Source organism: Apostichopus japonicus, chromosome 8 (assembly GCF_037975245.1).
Source record: "Apostichopus japonicus isolate 1M-3 chromosome 8, ASM3797524v1, whole genome shotgun sequence".
Lineage (NCBI taxonomy): Eukaryota > Metazoa > Echinodermata > Holothuroidea > Aspidochirotida > Stichopodidae > Apostichopus > Apostichopus japonicus.
In genome coordinates this window covers 38,125,872-38,147,525 of record NC_092568.1, presented here as the reverse complement: position 1 = coordinate 38,147,525, position 21,654 = coordinate 38,125,872, and the positions used below count along the sequence as shown (strand labels likewise).

At 43.8% G+C, this 21,654-nt stretch overlaps 24 non-coding genes across 24 annotated transcripts; all 24 read right to left on the bottom strand.

The window, feature by feature from the left end:
* Positions 1–720: 720 nt before the first annotated feature.
* LOC139972242 (5S ribosomal RNA) lies at positions 721–839 on the bottom strand. Its single transcript, XR_011794677.1, has one exon. It is a non-coding gene; the product is annotated as a 5S ribosomal RNA (ribosomal RNA).
* A 731-nt stretch (positions 840–1,570) lies between these two features.
* LOC139972241 (5S ribosomal RNA) lies at positions 1,571–1,689 on the bottom strand. Its single transcript, XR_011794676.1, has one exon. It is a non-coding gene; the product is annotated as a 5S ribosomal RNA (ribosomal RNA).
* A 733-nt stretch (positions 1,690–2,422) lies between these two features.
* LOC139972240 (5S ribosomal RNA) lies at positions 2,423–2,541 on the bottom strand. Its single transcript, XR_011794675.1, has one exon. It is a non-coding gene; the product is annotated as a 5S ribosomal RNA (ribosomal RNA).
* A 734-nt stretch (positions 2,542–3,275) lies between these two features.
* LOC139972239 (5S ribosomal RNA) lies at positions 3,276–3,394 on the bottom strand. Its single transcript, XR_011794674.1, has one exon. It is a non-coding gene; the product is annotated as a 5S ribosomal RNA (ribosomal RNA).
* Positions 3,395–4,127: 733 nt separating this feature from the next.
* Positions 4,128–4,246, bottom strand: LOC139972238 (5S ribosomal RNA). Its single transcript, XR_011794673.1, has one exon. It is a non-coding gene; the product is annotated as a 5S ribosomal RNA (ribosomal RNA).
* A 732-nt stretch (positions 4,247–4,978) lies between these two features.
* On the bottom strand, positions 4,979–5,097 carry LOC139972237 (5S ribosomal RNA). The gene has a single exon (XR_011794672.1). It is a non-coding gene; the product is annotated as a 5S ribosomal RNA (ribosomal RNA).
* Positions 5,098–5,830: 733 nt separating this feature from the next.
* On the bottom strand, positions 5,831–5,949 carry LOC139972236 (5S ribosomal RNA). Its single transcript, XR_011794671.1, has one exon. It is a non-coding gene; the product is annotated as a 5S ribosomal RNA (ribosomal RNA).
* A 733-nt stretch (positions 5,950–6,682) lies between these two features.
* Positions 6,683–6,801, bottom strand: LOC139972234 (5S ribosomal RNA). Its single transcript, XR_011794669.1, has one exon. It is a non-coding gene; the product is annotated as a 5S ribosomal RNA (ribosomal RNA).
* A 732-nt stretch (positions 6,802–7,533) lies between these two features.
* LOC139972233 (5S ribosomal RNA) lies at positions 7,534–7,652 on the bottom strand. Its single transcript, XR_011794668.1, has one exon. It is a non-coding gene; the product is annotated as a 5S ribosomal RNA (ribosomal RNA).
* A 733-nt stretch (positions 7,653–8,385) lies between these two features.
* LOC139972232 (5S ribosomal RNA) lies at positions 8,386–8,504 on the bottom strand. Its single transcript, XR_011794667.1, has one exon. It is a non-coding gene; the product is annotated as a 5S ribosomal RNA (ribosomal RNA).
* Positions 8,505–9,236: 732 nt separating this feature from the next.
* On the bottom strand, positions 9,237–9,355 carry LOC139972230 (5S ribosomal RNA). The gene has a single exon (XR_011794666.1). It is a non-coding gene; the product is annotated as a 5S ribosomal RNA (ribosomal RNA).
* A 733-nt stretch (positions 9,356–10,088) lies between these two features.
* LOC139972229 (5S ribosomal RNA) lies at positions 10,089–10,207 on the bottom strand. Its single transcript, XR_011794665.1, has one exon. It is a non-coding gene; the product is annotated as a 5S ribosomal RNA (ribosomal RNA).
* A 733-nt stretch (positions 10,208–10,940) lies between these two features.
* LOC139972228 (5S ribosomal RNA) lies at positions 10,941–11,059 on the bottom strand. Its single transcript, XR_011794664.1, has one exon. It is a non-coding gene; the product is annotated as a 5S ribosomal RNA (ribosomal RNA).
* A 734-nt stretch (positions 11,060–11,793) lies between these two features.
* Positions 11,794–11,912, bottom strand: LOC139972227 (5S ribosomal RNA). The gene has a single exon (XR_011794663.1). It is a non-coding gene; the product is annotated as a 5S ribosomal RNA (ribosomal RNA).
* A 732-nt stretch (positions 11,913–12,644) lies between these two features.
* On the bottom strand, positions 12,645–12,763 carry LOC139972226 (5S ribosomal RNA). The gene has a single exon (XR_011794662.1). It is a non-coding gene; the product is annotated as a 5S ribosomal RNA (ribosomal RNA).
* A 734-nt stretch (positions 12,764–13,497) lies between these two features.
* LOC139972225 (5S ribosomal RNA) lies at positions 13,498–13,616 on the bottom strand. The gene has a single exon (XR_011794661.1). It is a non-coding gene; the product is annotated as a 5S ribosomal RNA (ribosomal RNA).
* A 732-nt stretch (positions 13,617–14,348) lies between these two features.
* LOC139972224 (5S ribosomal RNA) lies at positions 14,349–14,467 on the bottom strand. The gene has a single exon (XR_011794660.1). It is a non-coding gene; the product is annotated as a 5S ribosomal RNA (ribosomal RNA).
* A 732-nt stretch (positions 14,468–15,199) lies between these two features.
* Positions 15,200–15,318, bottom strand: LOC139972222 (5S ribosomal RNA). Its single transcript, XR_011794658.1, has one exon. It is a non-coding gene; the product is annotated as a 5S ribosomal RNA (ribosomal RNA).
* Positions 15,319–16,049: 731 nt separating this feature from the next.
* LOC139972221 (5S ribosomal RNA) lies at positions 16,050–16,168 on the bottom strand. Its single transcript, XR_011794657.1, has one exon. It is a non-coding gene; the product is annotated as a 5S ribosomal RNA (ribosomal RNA).
* Positions 16,169–17,498: 1,330 nt separating this feature from the next.
* On the bottom strand, positions 17,499–17,617 carry LOC139972220 (5S ribosomal RNA). Its single transcript, XR_011794656.1, has one exon. It is a non-coding gene; the product is annotated as a 5S ribosomal RNA (ribosomal RNA).
* Positions 17,618–18,348: 731 nt separating this feature from the next.
* Positions 18,349–18,467, bottom strand: LOC139972219 (5S ribosomal RNA). The gene has a single exon (XR_011794655.1). It is a non-coding gene; the product is annotated as a 5S ribosomal RNA (ribosomal RNA).
* A 731-nt stretch (positions 18,468–19,198) lies between these two features.
* On the bottom strand, positions 19,199–19,317 carry LOC139972218 (5S ribosomal RNA). Its single transcript, XR_011794654.1, has one exon. It is a non-coding gene; the product is annotated as a 5S ribosomal RNA (ribosomal RNA).
* Positions 19,318–20,048: 731 nt separating this feature from the next.
* Positions 20,049–20,167, bottom strand: LOC139972217 (5S ribosomal RNA). The gene has a single exon (XR_011794653.1). It is a non-coding gene; the product is annotated as a 5S ribosomal RNA (ribosomal RNA).
* Positions 20,168–20,899: 732 nt separating this feature from the next.
* On the bottom strand, positions 20,900–21,018 carry LOC139972216 (5S ribosomal RNA). Its single transcript, XR_011794652.1, has one exon. It is a non-coding gene; the product is annotated as a 5S ribosomal RNA (ribosomal RNA).
* Between the last annotated feature and the right edge of the window lie 636 nt (positions 21,019–21,654).

The following is a 21,654-nucleotide window of genomic DNA, read 5'->3' as shown; positions in this document are numbered from 1 at the left end:
AATTTAAGCTTTTTATACCCGCCCGCCCCGAGACTTATTTTGCAAAGTTGAATATTCAACTCTAGACCACCTATATGGTTACTTATCCCATTAAACTAAACAATGTACATTGTGTTATATGACTTGAGAAGCTATATGGTAGCATATACGCCCGGATATGATTGCCCCGATGACTGACGCACGCACGCACACTCACCGTACTGAGAGTCTGAAGCTAGCTACGTTCGTCCGACTTGTGAACAAACCTCTTAACATAGTGTTCGTACGCTGCTCATGGGAAGCCTAAAGTGGTCTAAAATTGCCTCAATCGACCTAATTTCTGCATCACATTTACTTCCCTTTGTGTACTCCGACATCCAAGCCACAAAAAACGAGAGATTTTGTTTGAGAACATATCAAGAAAGATGTTCTCCTGTTTCTTTTCGGCACTTTTCCTGAGGGAGAACACTCGTGCAGCGTGCATGCATGCGGAATGATATATAGCCCTAATGATACACTTGTCTCGAATTAAAGGGAGCTGGAGAAAAACTTGTGATTGCAATGACAGGACACAACAATAGTGGTATATCATGGCAAGTCAATGTCTTCAACGGTGGTGGTGGTGGGGGGGGGGGGGTTTGGGAGGGGGAAAAACTTTTCATAACAATGACAGGATAAAACAATAGTGACAAAGAAATAAAGAAAGAAAGGGGTGCGGTTGTGGGTGAGGAAAAATGAAAAAGTCTACGGCACCTAGTATTCCCAGGCGGTCACCCATCCAAGTACTGACTAGGCTCGACGCTGCTTGACTTCGGTGATCGGACGAGAACCGGTATATTCAACGTGATATGGTCGTAGACATTAGAAAGATGAAATTTAAGCTTTTTATACCCGCCCGCCCGAGACTTATTTTGCAAAGTTGAATATTCAACTCTAGACCACCTATATGGTTACTTATCCCATTAAACTAAACAATGTACATTGTGTTATATGACTTGAGAAGCTATATGGTAGCATATACGCCCGGATATGATTGCCCCGATGACTGACGCACGCACGCACACTCACCGTACTGAGAGTCTGAAGCTAGCTACGTTCGTCCGACTTGTGAACAAACCTCTTAACATAGTGTTCGTACGCTGCTCATGGGAAGCCTAAAGTGGTCTAAAATTGCCTCAATCGACCTAATTTCTGCATCACATTTACTTCCCTTTGTGTACTCCGACATCCAAGCCACAAAAAACGAGAGATTTTGTTTGAGAACATATCAAGAAAGATGTTCTCCTGTTTCTTTTCGGCACTTTTCCTGAGGGAGAACACTCGTGCAGCGTGCATGCATGCGGAATGATATATAGCCCTAATGATACACTTGTCTCGAATTAAAGGGAGCTGGAGAAAAACTTGTGATTGCAATGACAGGACACAACAATAGTGGTATATCATGGCAAGTCAATGTCTTCAACGGTGGTGGTGGTGGGGGGGGGGGGTTTGGGAGGGGGAAAAACTTTTCATAACAATGACAGGATAAAACAATAGTGACAAAGAAATAAAGAAAGAAAGGGGTGCGGTTGTGGGTGAGGAAAAATGAAAAAGTCTACGGCACCTAGTATTCCCAGGCGGTCACCCATCCAAGTACTGACTAGGCTCGACGCTGCTTGACTTCGGTGATCGGACGAGAACCGGTATATTCAACGTGATATGGTCGTAGACATTAGAAAGATGAAATTTAAGCTTTTTATACCCGCCCGCCCCGAGACTTATTTTGCAAAGTTGAATATTCAACTCTAGACCACCTATATGGTTACTTATCCCATTAAACTAAACAATGTACATTGTGTTATATGACTTGAGAAGCTATATGGTAGCATATACGCCCGGATATGATTGCCCCGATGACTGACGCACGCACGCACACTCACCGTACTGAGAGTCTGAAGCTAGCTACGTTCGTCCGACTTGTGAACAAACCTCTTAACATAGTGTTCGTACGCTGCTCATGGGAAGCCTAAAGTGGTCTAAAATTGCCTCAATCGACCTAATTTCTGCATCACATTTACTTCCCTTTGTGTACTCCGACATCCAAGCCACAAAAAACGAGAGATTTTGTTTGAGAACATATCAAGAAAGATGTTCTCCTGTTTCTTTTCGGCACTTTTCCTGAGGGAGAACACTCGTGCAGCGTGCATGCATGCGGAATGATATATAGCCCTAATGATACACTTGTCTCGAATTAAAGGGAGCTGGAGAAAAACTTGTGATTGCAATGACAGGACACAACAATAGTGGTATATCATGGCAAGTCAATGTCTTCAACGGTGGTGGTGGTGGGGGGGGGGGGGTTTGGGAGGGGGAAAAACTTTTCATAACAATGACAGGATAAAACAATAGTGACAAAGAAATAAAGAAAGAAAGGGGTGCGGTTGTGGGTGAGGAAAAATGAAAAAGTCTACGGCACCTAGTATTCCCAGGCGGTCACCCATCCAAGTACTGACTAGGCTCGACGCTGCTTGACTTCGGTGATCGGACGAGAACCGGTATATTCAACGTGATATGGTCGTAGACATTAGAAAGATGAAATTTAAGCTTTTTATACCCGCCCGCCCCGAGACTTATTTTGCAAAGTTGAATATTCAACTCTAGACCACCTATATGGTTACTTATCCCATTAAACTAAACAATGTACATTGTGTTATATGACTTGAGAAGCTATATGGTAGCATATACGCCCGGATATGATTGCCCCGATGACTGACGCACGCACGCACACTCACCGTACTGAGAGTCTGAAGCTAGCTACGTTCGTCCGACTTGTGAACAAACCTCTTAACATAGTGTTCGTACGCTGCTCATGGGAAGCCTAAAGTGGTCTAAAATTGCCTCAATCGACCTAATTTCTGCATCACATTTACTTCCCTTTGTGTACTCCGACATCCAAGCCACAAAAAACGAGAGATTTTGTTTGAGAACATATCAAGAAAGATGTTCTCCTGTTTCTTTTCGGCACTTTTCCTGAGGGAGAACACTCGTGCAGCGTGCATGCATGCGGAATGATATATAGCCCTAATGATACACTTGTCTCGAATTAAAGGGAGCTGGAGAAAAACTTGTGATTGCAATGACAGGACACAACAATAGTGGTATATCATGGCAAGTCAATGTCTTCAACGGTGGTGGTGGTGGGGGGGGGGGGGTTTGGGAGGGGGAAAAAACTTTTCATAACAATGACAGGATAAAACAATAGTGACAAAGAAATAAAGAAAGAAAGGGGTGCGGTTGTGGGTGAGGAAAAATGAAAAAGTCTACGGCACCTAGTATTCCCAGGCGGTCACCCATCCAAGTACTGACTAGGCTCGACGCTGCTTGACTTCGGTGATCGGACGAGAACCGGTATATTCAACGTGATATGGTCGTAGACATTAGAAAGATGAAATTTAAGCTTTTTATACCCGCCCGCCCCGAGACTTATTTTGCAAAGTTGAATATTCAACTCTAGACCACCTATATGGTTACTTATCCCATTAAACTAAACAATGTACATTGTGTTATATGACTTGAGAAGCTATATGGTAGCATATACGCCCGGATATGATTGCCCCGATGACTGACGCACGCACGCACACTCACCGTACTGAGAGTCTGAAGCTAGCTACGTTCGTCCGACTTGTGAACAAACCTCTTAACATAGTGTTCGTACGCTGCTCATGGGAAGCCTAAAGTGGTCTAAAATTGCCTCAATCGACCTAATTTCTGCATCACATTTACTTCCCTTTGTGTACTCCGACATCCAAGCCACAAAAAACGAGAGATTTTGTTTGAGAACATATCAAGAAAGATGTTCTCCTGTTTCTTTTCGGCACTTTTCCTGAGGGAGAACACTCGTGCAGCGTGCATGCATGCGGAATGATATATAGCCCTAATGATACACTTGTCTCGAATTAAAGGGAGCTGGAGAAAAACTTGTGATTGCAATGACAGGACACAACAATAGTGGTATATCATGGCAAGTCAATGTCTTCAACGGTGGTGGTGGTGGGGGGGGGGGGGTTTGGGAGGGGGAAAAACTTTTCATAACAATGACAGGATAAAACAATAGTGACAAAGAAATAAAGAAAGAAAGGGGTGCGGTTGTGGGTGAGGAAAAATGAAAAAGTCTACGGCACCTAGTATTCCCAGGCGGTCACCCATCCAAGTACTGACTAGGCTCGACGCTGCTTGACTTCGGTGATCGGACGAGAACCGGTATATTCAACGTGATATGGTCGTAGACATTAGAAAGATGAAATTTAAGCTTTTTATACCCGCCCGCCCCGAGACTTATTTTGCAAAGTTGAATATTCAACTCTAGACCACCTATATGGTTACTTATCCCATTAAACTAAACAATGTACATTGTGTTATATGACTTGAGAAGCTATATGGTAGCATATACGCCCGGATATGATTGCCCCGATGACTGACGCACGCACGCACACTCACCGTACTGAGAGTCTGAAGCTAGCTACGTTCGTCCGACTTGTGAACAAACCTCTTAACATAGTGTTCGTACGCTGCTCATGGGAAGCCTAAAGTGGTCTAAAATTGCCTCAATCGACCTAATTTCTGCATCACATTTACTTCCCTTTGTGTACTCCGACATCCAAGCCACAAAAAACGAGAGATTTTGTTTGAGAACATATCAAGAAAGATGTTCTCCTGTTTCTTTTCGGCACTTTTCCTGAGGGAGAACACTCGTGCAGCGTGCATGCATGCGGAATGATATATAGCCCTAATGATACACTTGTCTCGAATTAAAGGGAGCTGGAGAAAAACTTGTGATTGCAATGACAGGACACAACAATAGTGGTATATCATGGCAAGTCAATGTCTTCAACGGTGGTGGTGGTGGGGGGGGGGGGTTTGGGAGGGGGAAAAACTTTTCATAACAATGACAGGATAAAACAATAGTGACAAAGAAATAAAGAAAGAAAGGGGTGCGGTTGTGGGTGAGGAAAAATGAAAAAGTCTACGGCACCTAGTATTCCCAGGCGGTCACCCATCCAAGTACTGACTAGGCTCGACGCTGCTTGACTTCGGTGATCGGACGAGAACCGGTATATTCAACGTGATATGGTCGTAGACATTAGAAAGATGAAATTTAAGCTTTTTATACCCGCCCGCCCCGAGACTTATTTTGCAAAGTTGAATATTCAACTCTAGACCACCTATATGGTTACTTATCCCATTAAACTAAACAATGTACATTGTGTTATATGACTTGAGAAGCTATATGGTAGCATATACGCCCGGATATGATTGCCCCGATGACTGACGCACGCACGCACACTCACCGTACTGAGAGTCTGAAGCTAGCTACGTTCGTCCGACTTGTGAACAAACCTCTTAACATAGTGTTCGTACGCTGCTCATGGGAAGCCTAAAGTGGTCTAAAATTGCCTCAATCGACCTAATTTCTGCATCACATTTACTTCCCTTTGTGTACTCCGACATCCAAGCCACAAAAAACGAGAGATTTTGTTTGAGAACATATCAAGAAAGATGTTCTCCTGTTTCTTTTCGGCACTTTTCCTGAGGGAGAACACTCGTGCAGCGTGCATGCATGCGGAATGATATATAGCCCTAATGATACACTTGTCTCGAATTAAAGGGAGCTGGAGAAAAACTTGTGATTGCAATGACAGGACACAACAATAGTGGTATATCATGGCAAGTCAATGTCTTCAACGGTGGTGGTGGTGGGGGGGGGGGGGTTTGGGAGGGGGAAAAACTTTTCATAACAATGACAGGATAAAACAATAGTGACAAAGAAATAAAGAAAGAAAGGGGTGCGGTTGTGGGTGAGGAAAAATGAAAAAGTCTACGGCACCTAGTATTCCCAGGCGGTCACCCATCCAAGTACTGACTAGGCTCGACGCTGCTTGACTTCGGTGATCGGACGAGAACCGGTATATTCAACGTGATATGGTCGTAGACATTAGAAAGATGAAATTTAAGCTTTTTATACCCGCCCGCCCCGAGACTTATTTTGCAAAGTTGAATATTCAACTCTAGACCACCTATATGGTTACTTATCCCATTAAACTAAACAATGTACATTGTGTTATATGACTTGAGAAGCTATATGGTAGCATATACGCCCGGATATGATTGCCCCGATGACTGACGCACGCACGCACACTCACCGTACTGAGAGTCTGAAGCTAGCTACGTTCGTCCGACTTGTGAACAAACCTCTTAACATAGTGTTCGTACGCTGCTCATGGGAAGCCTAAAGTGGTCTAAAATTGCCTCAATCGACCTAATTTCTGCATCACATTTACTTCCCTTTGTGTACTCCGACATCCAAGCCACAAAAAACGAGAGATTTTGTTTGAGAACATATCAAGAAAGATGTTCTCCTGTTTCTTTTCGGCACTTTTCCTGAGGGAGAACACTCGTGCAGCGTGCATGCATGCGGAATGATATATAGCCCTAATGATACACTTGTCTCGAATTAAAGGGAGCTGGAGAAAAACTTGTGATTGCAATGACAGGACACAACAATAGTGGTATATCATGGCAAGTCAATGTCTTCAACGGTGGTGGTGGTGGGGGGGGGGGGGTTTGGGAGGGGGAAAAACTTTTCATAACAATGACAGGATAAAACAATAGTGACAAAGAAATAAAGAAAGAAAGGGGTGCGGTTGTGGGTGAGGAAAAATGAAAAAGTCTACGGCACCTAGTATTCCCAGGCGGTCACCCATCCAAGTACTGACTAGGCTCGACGCTGCTTGACTTCGGTGATCGGACGAGAACCGGTATATTCAACGTGATATGGTCGTAGACATTAGAAAGATGAAATTTAAGCTTTTTATACCCGCCCGCCCCGAGACTTATTTTGCAAAGTTGAATATTCAACTCTAGACCACCTATATGGTTACTTATCCCATTAAACTAAACAATGTACATTGTGTTATATGACTTGAGAAGCTATATGGTAGCATATACGCCCGGATATGATTGCCCCGATGACTGACGCACGCACGCACACTCACCGTACTGAGAGTCTGAAGCTAGCTACGTTCGTCCGACTTGTGAACAAACCTCTTAACATAGTGTTCGTACGCTGCTCATGGGAAGCCTAAAGTGGTCTAAAATTGCCTCAATCGACCTAATTTCTGCATCACATTTACTTCCCTTTGTGTACTCCGACATCCAAGCCACAAAAAACGAGAGATTTTGTTTGAGAACATATCAAGAAAGATGTTCTCCTGTTTCTTTTCGGCACTTTTCCTGAGGGAGAACACTCGTGCAGCGTGCATGCATGCGGAATGATATATAGCCCTAATGATACACTTGTCTCGAATTAAAGGGAGCTGGAGAAAAACTTGTGATTGCAATGACAGGACACAACAATAGTGGTATATCATGGCAAGTCAATGTCTTCAACGGTGGTGGTGGTGGGGGGGGGGGGTTTGGGAGGGGGAAAAACTTTTCATAACAATGACAGGATAAAACAATAGTGACAAAGAAATAAAGAAAGAAAGGGGTGCGGTTGTGGGTGAGGAAAAATGAAAAAGTCTACGGCACCTAGTATTCCCAGGCGGTCACCCATCCAAGTACTGACTAGGCTCGACGCTGCTTGACTTCGGTGATCGGACGAGAACCGGTATATTCAACGTGATATGGTCGTAGACATTAGAAAGATGAAATTTAAGCTTTTTATACCCGCCCGCCCCGAGACTTATTTTGCAAAGTTGAATATTCAACTCTAGACCACCTATATGGTTACTTATCCCATTAAACTAAACAATGTACATTGTGTTATATGACTTGAGAAGCTATATGGTAGCATATACGCCCGGATATGATTGCCCCGATGACTGACGCACGCACGCACACTCACCGTACTGAGAGTCTGAAGCTAGCTACGTTCGTCCGACTTGTGAACAAACCTCTTAACATAGTGTTCGTACGCTGCTCATGGGAAGCCTAAAGTGGTCTAAAATTGCCTCAATCGACCTAATTTCTGCATCACATTTACTTCCCTTTGTGTACTCCGACATCCAAGCCACAAAAAACGAGAGATTTTGTTTGAGAACATATCAAGAAAGATGTTCTCCTGTTTCTTTTCGGCACTTTTCCTGAGGGAGAACACTCGTGCAGCGTGCATGCATGCGGAATGATATATAGCCCTAATGATACACTTGTCTCGAATTAAAGGGAGCTGGAGAAAAACTTGTGATTGCAATGACAGGACACAACAATAGTGGTATATCATGGCAAGTCAATGTCTTCAACGGTGGTGGTGGTGGGGGGGGGGGGGTTTGGGAGGGGGAAAAACTTTTCATAACAATGACAGGATAAAACAATAGTGACAAAGAAATAAAGAAAGAAAGGGGTGCGGTTGTGGGTGAGGAAAAATGAAAAAGTCTACGGCACCTAGTATTCCCAGGCGGTCACCCATCCAAGTACTGACTAGGCTCGACGCTGCTTGACTTCGGTGATCGGACGAGAACCGGTATATTCAACGTGATATGGTCGTAGACATTAGAAAGATGAAATTTAAGCTTTTTATACCCGCCCGCCCCGAGACTTATTTTGCAAAGTTGAATATTCAACTCTAGACCACCTATATGGTTACTTATCCCATTAAACTAAACAATGTACATTGTGTTATATGACTTGAGAAGCTATATGGTAGCATATACGCCCGGATATGATTGCCCCGATGACTGACGCACGCACGCACACTCACCGTACTGAGAGTCTGAAGCTAGCTACGTTCGTCCGACTTGTGAACAAACCTCTTAACATAGTGTTCGTACGCTGCTCATGGGAAGCCTAAAGTGGTCTAAAATTGCCTCAATCGACCTAATTTCTGCATCACATTTACTTCCCTTTGTGTACTCCGACATCCAAGCCACAAAAAACGAGAGATTTTGTTTGAGAACATATCAAGAAAGATGTTCTCCTGTTTCTTTTCGGCACTTTTCCTGAGGGAGAACACTCGTGCAGCGTGCATGCATGCGGAATGATATATAGCCCTAATGATACACTTGTCTCGAATTAAAGGGAGCTGGAGAAAAACTTGTGATTGCAATGACAGGACACAACAATAGTGGTATATCATGGCAAGTCAATGTCTTCAACGGTGGTGGTGGTGGGGGGGGGGGGTTTGGGAGGGGGAAAAACTTTTCATAACAATGACAGGATAAAACAATAGTGACAAAGAAATAAAGAAAGAAAGGGGTGCGGTTGTGGGTGAGGAAAAATGAAAAAGTCTACGGCACCTAGTATTCCCAGGCGGTCACCCATCCAAGTACTGACTAGGCTCGACGCTGCTTGACTTCGGTGATCGGACGAGAACCGGTATATTCAACGTGATATGGTCGTAGACATTAGAAAGATGAAATTTAAGCTTTTTATACCCGCCCGCCCCGAGACTTATTTTGCAAAGTTGAATATTCAACTCTAGACCACCTATATGGTTACTTATCCCATTAAACTAAACAATGTACATTGTGTTATATGACTTGAGAAGCTATATGGTAGCATATACGCCCGGATATGATTGCCCCGATGACTGACGCACGCACGCACACTCACCGTACTGAGAGTCTGAAGCTAGCTACGTTCGTCCGACTTGTGAACAAACCTCTTAACATAGTGTTCGTACGCTGCTCATGGGAAGCCTAAAGTGGTCTAAAATTGCCTCAATCGACCTAATTTCTGCATCACATTTACTTCCCTTTGTGTACTCCGACATCCAAGCCACAAAAAACGAGAGATTTTGTTTGAGAACATATCAAGAAAGATGTTCTCCTGTTTCTTTTCGGCACTTTTCCTGAGGGAGAACACTCGTGCAGCGTGCATGCATGCGGAATGATATATAGCCCTAATGATACACTTGTCTCGAATTAAAGGGAGCTGGAGAAAAACTTGTGATTGCAATGACAGGACACAACAATAGTGGTATATCATGGCAAGTCAATGTCTTCAACGGTGGTGGTGGTGGGGGGGGGGGGGTTTGGGAGGGGGAAAAACTTTTCATAACAATGACAGGATAAAACAATAGTGACAAAGAAATAAAGAAAGAAAGGGGTGCGGTTGTGGGTGAGGAAAAATGAAAAAGTCTACGGCACCTAGTATTCCCAGGCGGTCACCCATCCAAGTACTGACTAGGCTCGACGCTGCTTGACTTCGGTGATCGGACGAGAACCGGTATATTCAACGTGATATGGTCGTAGACATTAGAAAGATGAAATTTAAGCTTTTTATACCCGCCCGCCCCGAGACTTATTTTGCAAAGTTGAATATTCAACTCTAGACCACCTATATGGTTACTTATCCCATTAAACTAAACAATGTACATTGTGTTATATGACTTGAGAAGCTATATGGTAGCATATACGCCCGGATATGATTGCCCCGATGACTGACGCACGCACGCACACTCACCGTACTGAGAGTCTGAAGCTAGCTACGTTCGTCCGACTTGTGAACAAACCTCTTAACATAGTGTTCGTACGCTGCTCATGGGAAGCCTAAAGTGGTCTAAAATTGCCTCAATCGACCTAATTTCTGCATCACATTTACTTCCCTTTGTGTACTCCGACATCCAAGCCACAAAAAACGAGAGATTTTGTTTGAGAACATATCAAGAAAGATGTTCTCCTGTTTCTTTTCGGCACTTTTCCTGAGGGAGAACACTCGTGCAGCGTGCATGCATGCGGAATGATATATAGCCCTAATGATACACTTGTCTCGAATTAAAGGGAGCTGGAGAAAAACTTGTGATTGCAATGACAGGACACAACAATAGTGGTATATCATGGCAAGTCAATGTCTTCAACGGTGGTGGTGGTGGGGGGGGGGGGGTTTGGGAGGGGGAAAAACTTTTCATAACAATGACAGGATAAAACAATAGTGACAAAGAAATAAAGAAAGAAAGGGGTGCGGTTGTGGGTGAGGAAAAATGAAAAAGTCTACGGCACCTAGTATTCCCAGGCGGTCACCCATCCAAGTACTGACTAGGCTCGACGCTGCTTGACTTCGGTGATCGGACGAGAACCGGTATATTCAACGTGATATGGTCGTAGACATTAGAAAGATGAAATTTAAGCTTTTTATACCCGCCCGCCCCGAGACTTATTTTGCAAAGTTGAATATTCAACTCTAGACCACCTATATGGTTACTTATCCCATTAAACTAAACAATGTACATTGTGTTATATGACTTGAGAAGCTATATGGTAGCATATACGCCCGGATATGATTGCCCCGATGACTGACGCACGCACGCACACTCACCGTACTGAGAGTCTGAAGCTAGCTACGTTCGTCCGACTTGTGAACAAACCTCTTAACATAGTGTTCGTACGCTGCTCATGGGAAGCCTAAAGTGGTCTAAAATTGCCTCAATCGACCTAATTTCTGCATCACATTTACTTCCCTTTGTGTACTCCGACATCCAAGCCACAAAAAACGAGAGATTTTGTTTGAGAACATATCAAGAAAGATGTTCTCCTGTTTCTTTTCGGCACTTTTCCTGAGGGAGAACACTCGTGCAGCGTGCATGCATGCGGAATGATATATAGCCCTAATGATACACTTGTCTCGAATTAAAGGGAGCTGGAGAAAAACTTGTGATTGCAATGACAGGACACAACAATAGTGGTATATCATGGCAAGTCAATGTCTTCAACGGTGGTGGTGGTGGGGGGGGGGGGGGTTTGGGAGGGGGAAAAACTTTTCATAACAATGACAGGATAAAACAATAGTGACAAAGAAATAAAGAAAGAAAGGGGTGCGGTTGTGGGTGAGGAAAAATGAAAAAGTCTACGGCACCTAGTATTCCCAGGCGGTCACCCATCCAAGTACTGACTAGGCTCGACGCTGCTTGACTTCGGTGATCGGACGAGAACCGGTATATTCAACGTGATATGGTCGTAGACATTAGAAAGATGAAATTTAAGCTTTTTATACCCGCCCGCCCCGAGACTTATTTTGCAAAGTTGAATATTCAACTCTAGACCACCTATATGGTTACTTATCCCATTAAACTAAACAATGTACATTGTGTTATATGACTTGAGAAGCTATATGGTAGCATATACGCCCGGATATGATTGCCCCGATGACTGACGCACGCACGCACACTCACCGTACTGAGAGTCTGAAGCTAGCTACGTTCGTCCGACTTGTGAACAAACCTCTTAACATAGTGTTCGTACGCTGCTCATGGGAAGCCTAAAGTGGTCTAAAATTGCCTCAATCGACCTAATTTCTGCATCACATTTACTTCCCTTTGTGTACTCCGACATCCAAGCCACAAAAAACGAGAGATTTTGTTTGAGAACATATCAAGAAAGATGTTCTCCTGTTTCTTTTCGGCACTTTTCCTGAGGGAGAACACTCGTGCAGCGTGCATGCATGCGGAATGATATATAGCCCTAATGATACACTTGTCTCGAATTAAAGGGAGCTGGAGAAAAACTTGTGATTGCAATGACAGGACACAACAATAGTGGTATATCATGGCAAGTCAATGTCTTCAACGGTGGTGGTGGTGGGGGGGGGGGGTTTGGGAGGGGGAAAAACTTTTCATAACAATGACAGGATAAAACAATAGTGACAAAGAAATAAAGAAAGAAAGGGGTGCGGTTGTGGGTGAGGAAAAATGAAAAAGTCTACGGCACCTAGTATTCCCAGGCGGTCACCCATCCAAGTACTGACTAGGCTCGACGCTGCTTGACTTCGGTGATCGGACGAGAACCGGTATATTCAACGTGATATGGTCGTAGACATTAGAAAGATGAAATTTAAGCTTTTTATACCCGCCCGCCCCGAGACTTATTTTGCAAAGTTGAATATTCAACTCTAGACCACCTATATGGTTACTTATCCCATTAAACTAAACAATGTACATTGTGTTATATGACTTGAGAAGCTATATGGTAGCATATACGCCCGGATATGATTGCCCCGATGACTGACGCACGCACGCACACTCACCGTACTGAGAGTCTGAAGCTAGCTACGTTCGTCCGACTTGTGAACAAACCTCTTAACATAGTGTTCGTACGCTGCTCATGGGAAGCCTAAAGTGGTCTAAAATTGCCTCAATCGACCTAATTTCTGCATCACATTTACTTCCCTTTGTGTACTCCGACATCCAAGCCACAAAAAACGAGAGATTTTGTTTGAGAACATATCAAGAAAGATGTTCTCCTGTTTCTTTTCGGCACTTTTCCTGAGGGAGAACACTCGTGCAGCGTGCATGCATGCGGAATGATATATAGCCCTAATGATACACTTGTCTCGAATTAAAGGGAGCTGGAGAAAAACTTGTGATTGCAATGACAGGACACAACAATAGTGGTATATCATGGCAAGTCAATGTCTTCAACGGTGGTGGTGGTGGGGGGGGGGGGGGTTTGGGAGGGGGAAAAACTTTTCATAACAATGACAGGATAAAACAATAGTGACAAAGAAATAAAGAAAGAAAGGGGTGCGGTTGTGGGTGAGGAAAAATGAAAAAGTCTACGGCACCTAGTATTCCCAGGCGGTCACCCATCCAAGTACTGACTAGGCTCGACGCTGCTTGACTTCGGTGATCGGACGAGAACCGGTATATTCAACGTGATATGGTCGTAGACATTAGAAAGATGAAATTTAAGCTTTTTATACCCGCCCGCCCCGAGACTTATTTTGCAAAGTTGAATATTCAACTCTAGACCACCTATATGGTTACTTATCCCATTAAACTAAACAATGTACATTGTGTTATATGACTTGAGAAGCTATATGGTAGCATATACGCCCGGATATGATTGCCCCGATGACTGACGCACGCACGCACACTCACCGTACTGAGAGTCTGAAGCTAGCTACGTTCGTCCGACTTGTGAACAAACCTCTTAACATAGTGTTCGTACGCTGCTCATGGGAAGCCTAAAGTGGTCTAAAATTGCCTCAATCGACCTAATTTCTGCATCACATTTACTTCCCTTTGTGTACTCCGACATCCAAGCCACAAAAAACGAGAGATTTTGTTTGAGAACATATCAAGAAAGATGTTCTCCTGTTTCTTTTCGGCACTTTTCCTGAGGGAGAACACTCGTGCAGCGTGCATGCATGCGGAATGATATATAGCCCTAATGATACACTTGTCTCGAATTAAAGGGAGCTGGAGAAAAACTTGTGATTGCAATGACAGGACACAACAATAGTGGTATATCATGGCAAGTCAATGTCTTCAACGGTGGTGGTGGTGGGGGGGGGGGGTTTGGGAGGGGGAAAAACTTTTCATAACAATGACAGGATAAAACAATAGTGACAAAGAAATAAAGAAAGAAAGGGGTGCGGTTGTGGGTGAGGAAAAATGAAAAAGTCTACGGCACCTAGTATTCCCAGGCGGTCACCCATCCAAGTACTGACTAGGCTCGACGCTGCTTGACTTCGGTGATCGGACGAGAACCGGTATATTCAACGTGATATGGTCGTAGACATTAGAAAGATGAAATTTAAGCTTTTTATACCCGCCCGCCCCGAGACTTATTTTGCAAAGTTGAATATTCAACTCTAGACCACCTATATGGTTACTTATCCCATTAAACTAAACAATGTACATTGTGTTATATGACTTGAGAAGCTATATGGTAGCATATACGCCCGGATATGATTGCCCCGATGACTGACGCACGCACGCACACTCACCGTACTGAGAGTCTGAAGCTAGCTACGTTCGTCCGACTTGTGAACAAACCTCTTAACATAGTGTTCGTACGCTGCTCATGGGAAGCCTAAAGTGGTCTAAAATTGCCTCAATCGACCTAATTTCTGCATCACATTTACTTCCCTTTGTGTACTCCGACATCCAAGCCACAAAAAACGAGAGATTTTGTTTGAGAACATATCAAGAAAGATGTTCTCCTGTTTCTTTTCGGCACTTTTCCTGAGGGAGAACACTCGTGCAGCGTGCATGCATGCGGAATGATATATAGCCCTAATGATACACTTGTCTCGAATTAAAGGGAGCTGGAGAAAAACTTGTGATTGCAATGACAGGACACAACAATAGTGGTATATCATGGCAAGTCAATGTCTTCAACGGTGGTGGTGGTGGGGGGGGGGGGTTTGGGAGGGGGAAAAACTTTTCATAACAATGACAGGATAAAACAATAGTGACAAAGAAATAAAGAAAGAAAGGGGTGCGGTTGTGGGTGAGGAAAAATGAAAAAGTCTACGGCACCTAGTATTCCCAGGCGGTCACCCATCCAAGTACTGACTAGGCTCGACGCTGCTTGACTTCGGTGATCGGACGAGAACCGGTATATTCAACGTGATATGGTCGTAGACATTAGAAAGATGAAATTTAAGCTTTTTATACCCGCCCGCCCCGAGACTTATTTTGCAAAGTTGAATATTCAACTCTAGACCACCTATATGGTTACTTATCCCATTAAACTAAACAATGTACATTGTGTTATATGACTTGAGAAGCTATATGGTAGCATATACGCCCGGATATGATTGCCCCGATGACTGACGCACGCACGCACACTCACCGTACTGAGAGTCTGAAGCTAGCTACGTTCGTCCGACTTGTGAACAAACCTCTTAACATAGTGTTCGTACGCTGCTCATGGGAAGCCTAAAGTGGTCTAAAATTGCCTCAATCGACCTAATTTCTGCATCACATTTACTTCCCTTTGTGTACTCCGACATCCAAGCCACAAAAAACGAGAGATTTTGTTTGAGAACATATCAAGAAAGATGTTCTCCTGTTTCTTTTCGGCACTTTTCCTGAGGGAGAACACTCGTGCAGCGTGCATGCATGCGGAATGATATATAGCCCTAATGATACACTTGTCTCGAATTAAAGGGAGCTGGAGAAAAACTTGTGATTGCAATGACAGGACACAACAATAGTGGTATATCATGGCAAGTCAATGTCTTCAACGGTGGTGGTGGTGGGGGGGGGGGGTTGGGAGGGGGAAAAACTTTTCATAACAATGACAGGATAAAACAATAGTGACAAAGAAATAAAGAAAGAAAGGGGTGCGGTTGTGGGTGAGGAAAAATGAAAAAGTCTACGGCACCTAGTATTCCCAGGCGGTCACCCATCCAAGTACTGACTAGGCTCGACGCTGCTTGACTTCGGTGATCGGACGAGAACCGGTATATTCAACGTGATATGGTCGTAGACATTAGAAAGATGAAATTTAAGCTTTTTATACCCGCCCGCCCCGAGACTTATTTTGCAAAGTTGAATATTCAACTCTAGACCACCTATATGGTTACTTATCCCATTAAACTAAACAATGTACATTGTGTTATATGACTTGAGAAGCTATATGGTAGCATATACGCCCGGATATGATTGCCCCGATGACTGACGCACGCACGCACACTCACCGTACTGAGAGTCTGAAGCTAGCTACGTTCGTCCGACTTGTGAACAAACCTCTTAACATAGTGTTCGTACGCTGCTCATGGGAAGCCTAAAGTGGTCTAAAATTGCCTCAATCGACCTAATTTCTGCATCACATTTACTTCCCTTTGTGTACTCCGACATCCAAGCCACAAAAAACGAGAGATTTTGTTTGAGAACATATCAAGAAAGATGTTCTCCTGTTTCTTTTCGGCACTTTTCCTGAGGGAGAACACTCGTGCAGCGTGCATGCATGCGGAATGATATATAGCCCTAATGATACACTTGTCTCGAATTAAAGGGAGCTGGAGAAAAACTTGTGATTGCAATGACAGGACACAACCGGTATATTCAACGTGATATGGTCGTAGACATTAGAAAGATGAAATTTAAGCTTTTTATACCCGCCCGCCCCGAGACTTATTTTGCAAAGTTGAATATTCAACTCTAGACCACCTATATGGTTACTTATCCCATTAAACTAAACAATGTACATTGTGTTATATGACTTGAGAAGCTATATGGTAGCATATACGCCCGGATATGATTGCCCCGATGACTGACGCACGCACGCACACTCACCGTACTGAGAGTCTGAAGCTAGCTACGTTCGTCCGACTTGTGAACAAACCTCTTAACATAGTGTTCGTACGCTGCTCATGGGAAGCCTAAAGTGGTCTAAAATTGCCTCAATCGACCTAATTTCTGCATCACATTTACTTCCCTTTGTGTACTCCGACATCCAAGCCACAAAAAACGAGAGATTTTGTTTGAGAACATATCAAGAAAGATGTTCTCCTGTTTCTTTTCGGCACTTTTCCTGAGGGAGAACACTCGTGCAGCGTGCATGCATGCGGAATGATATATAGCCCTAATGATACACTTGTCTCGAATTAAAGGGAGCTGGAGAAAAACTTGTGATTGCAATGACAGGACACAACAATAGTGGTATATCATGGCAAGTCAATGTCTTCAACGGTGGTGGTGGTGGGGGGGGGGGGGTTGGGAGGGGGAAAAACTTTTCATAACAATGACAGGATAAAACAATAGTGACAAAGAAATAAAGAAAGAAAGGGGTGCGGTTGTGGGTGAGGAAAAATGAAAAAGTCTACGGCACCTAGTATTCCCAGGCGGTCACCCATCCAAGTACTGACTAGGCTCGACGCTGCTTGACTTCGGTGATCGGACGAGAACCGGTATATTCAACGTGATATGGTCGTAGACATTAGAAAGATGAAATTTAAGCTTTTTATACCCGCCCGCCCCGAGACTTATTTTGCAAAGTTGAATATTCAACTCTAGACCACCTATATGGTTACTTATCCCATTAAACTAAACAATGTACATTGTGTTATATGACTTGAGAAGCTATATGGTAGCATATACGCCCGGATATGATTGCCCCGATGACTGACGCACGCACGCACACTCACCGTACTGAGAGTCTGAAGCTAGCTACGTTCGTCCGACTTGTGAACAAACCTCTTAACATAGTGTTCGTACGCTGCTCATGGGAAGCCTAAAGTGGTCTAAAATTGCCTCAATCGACCTAATTTCTGCATCACATTTACTTCCCTTTGTGTACTCCGACATCCAAGCCACAAAAAACGAGAGATTTTGTTTGAGAACATATCAAGAAAGATGTTCTCCTGTTTCTTTTCGGCACTTTTCCTGAGGGAGAACACTCGTGCAGCGTGCATGCATGCGGAATGATATATAGCCCTAATGATACACTTGTCTCGAATTAAAGGGAGCTGGAGAAAAACTTGTGATTGCAATGACAGGACACAACAATAGTGGTATATCATGGCAAGTCAATGTCTTCAACGGTGGTGGTGGTGGGGGGGGGGGGTTGGGAGGGGGAAAAACTTTTCATAACAATGACAGGATAAAACAATAGTGACAAAGAAATAAAGAAAGAAAGGGGTGCGGTTGTGGGTGAGGAAAAATGAAAAAGTCTACGGCACCTAGTATTCCCAGGCGGTCACCCATCCAAGTACTGACTAGGCTCGACGCTGCTTGACTTCGGTGATCGGACGAGAACCGGTATATTCAACGTGATATGGTCGTAGACATTAGAAAGATGAAATTTAAGCTTTTTATACCCGCCCGCCCCGAGACTTATTTTGCAAAGTTGAATATTCAACTCTAGACCACCTATATGGTTACTTATCCCATTAAACTAAACAATGTACATTGTGTTATATGACTTGAGAAGCTATATGGTAGCATATACGCCCGGATATGATTGCCCCGATGACTGACGCACGCACGCACACTCACCGTACTGAGAGTCTGAAGCTAGCTACGTTCGTCCGACTTGTGAACAAACCTCTTAACATAGTGTTCGTACGCTGCTCATGGGAAGCCTAAAGTGGTCTAAAATTGCCTCAATCGACCTAATTTCTGCATCACATTTACTTCCCTTTGTGTACTCCGACATCCAAGCCACAAAAAACGAGAGATTTTGTTTGAGAACATATCAAGAAAGATGTTCTCCTGTTTCTTTTCGGCACTTTTCCTGAGGGAGAACACTCGTGCAGCGTGCATGCATGCGGAATGATATATAGCCCTAATGATACACTTGTCTCGAATTAAAGGGAGCTGGAGAAAAACTTGTGATTGCAATGACAGGACACAACAATAGTGGTATATCATGGCAAGTCAATGTCTTCAACGGTGGTGGTGGTGGGGGGGGGGGGTTGGGAGGGGGAAAAACTTTTCATAACAATGACAGGATAAAACAATAGTGACAAAGAAATAAAGAAAGAAAGGGGTGCGGTTGTGGGTGAGGAAAAATGAAAAAGTCTACGGCACCTAGTATTCCCAGGCGGTCACCCATCCAAGTACTGACTAGGCTCGACGCTGCTTGACTTCGGTGATCGGACGAGAACCGGTATATTCAACGTGATATGGTCGTAGACATTAGAAAGATGAAATTTAAGCTTTTTATACCCGCCCGCCCCGAGACTTATTTTGCAAAGTTGAATATTCAACTCTAGACCACCTATATGGTTACTTATCCCATTAAACTAAACAATGTACATTGTGTTATATGACTTGAGAAGCTATATGGTAGCATATACGCCCGGATATGATTGCCCCGATGACTGACGCACGCACGCACACTCACCGTACTGAGAGTCTGAAGCTAGCTACGTTCGTCCGACTTGTGAACAAACCTCTTAACATAGTGTTCGTACGCTGCTCATGGGAAGCCTAAAGTGGTCTAAAATTGCCTCAATCGACCTAATTTCTGCATCACATTTACTTCCCTTTGTGTACTCCGACATCCAAGCCACAAAAAACGAGAGATTTTGTTTGAGAACATATCAAGAAAGATGTTCTCCTGTTTCTTTTCGGCACTTTTCCTGAGGGAGAACACTCGTGCAGCGTGCATGCATGCGGAATGATATATAGCCCTAATGATACACTTGTCTCGAATTAAAGGGAGCTGGAGAAAAACTTGTGATTGCAATGACAGGACACAACAATAGTGGTATATCATGGCAAGTCAATGTCTTCAACGGTGGTGGTGGTGGGGGGGGGGGGTTGGGAGGGGGAAAAACTTTTCATAACAATGACAGGATAAAACAATAGTGACAAAGAAATAAAGAAAGAAAGGGGTGCGGTTGTGGGTGAGGAAAAATGAAAAAGTCTACGGCACCTAGTATTCCCAGGCGGTCACCCATCCAAGTACTGACTAGGCTCGACGCTGCTTGACTTCGGTGATCGGACGAGAACCGGTATATTCAACGTGATATGGTCGTAGACATTAGAAAGATGAAATTTAAGCTTTTTATACCCGCCCGCCCCGAGACTTATTTTGCAAAGTTGAATATTCAACTCTAGACCACCTATATGGTTACTTATCCCATTAAACTAAACAATGTACATTGTGTTATATGACTTGAGAAGCTATATGGTAGCATATACGCCCGGATATGATTGCCCCGATGACTGACGCACGCACGCACACTCACCGTACTGAGAGTCTGAAGCTAGCTACGTTCGTCCGACTTGTGAACAAACCTCTTAACATAGTGTTCGTACGCTGCTCATGGGAAGCCTAAAGTGGTCTAAAATTGCCTCAATCGACCTAATTTCTGCATCACATTTACTTCCCTTTGTGTACTCCGACATCCAAGCCACAAAAAACGAGAGATTTTGTTTGAGAACATATCAAGAAAGATGTTCTCCTGTTTCTTTTCGGCACTTTTCCTGAGGGAGAACACTCGTGCAGCGTGCATGCATGCGGAATGATATATAGCCCTAATGATACACTTGTCTCGAATTAAAGGGAGCTGGAGAAAAACTTGTGATTGCAATGACAGGACACAACAATAGTGGTATATCATGGCAAGTCAATGTCTTCAACGGTGGTGGTGGTGGGGGGGGGGGGGTTGGGAGGGGGAAAAACTTTTCATAACAATGACAGGATAAAACAATAGTGACAAAGAAATAAAGAAAGAAAGGGGTGCGGTTGTGGGTGAGGAAAAATGAAAAAGTCTACGGCACCTAGTATTCCCAGGCGGTCACCCATCCAAGTACTGACTAGGCTCGACGCTGCTTGACTTCGGTGATCGGACGAGAACCGGTATATTCAACGTGATATGGTCGTAGACATTAGAAAGATGAAATTTAAGCTTTTTATACCCGCCCGCCCCGAGACTTATTTTGCAAAGTTGAATATTCAACTCTAGACCACCTATATGGTTACTTATCCCATTAAACTAAACAATGTACATTGTGTTATATGACTTGAGAAGCTATATGGTAGCATATACGCCCGGATATGATTGCCCCGATGACTGACGCACGCACGCACACTCACCGTACTGAGAGTCTGAAGCTAGCTACGTTCGTCCGACTTGTGAACAAACCTCTTAACATAGTGTTCGTACGCTGCTCATGGGAAGCCTAAAGTGGTCTAAAATTGCCTCAATCGACCTAATTTCTGCATCACATTTACTTCCCTTTGTGTACTCCGACATCCAAGCCACAAAAAACGAGAGATTTTGTTTGAGAACATATCAAGAAAGATGTTCTCCTGTTTCTTTTCGGCACTTTTCCTGAGGGAGAACACTCGTGCAGCGTGCATGCATGCGGAATGATATATAGCCCTAATGATACACTTGTCTCGAATTAAAGGGAGCTGGAGAAAAACTTGTGATTGCAATGACAGGACACAACAATAGTGGTATATCATGGCAAGTCAATGTCTTCAACGGTGGTGGTGGTGGGGGGGGGGGGTTGGGAGG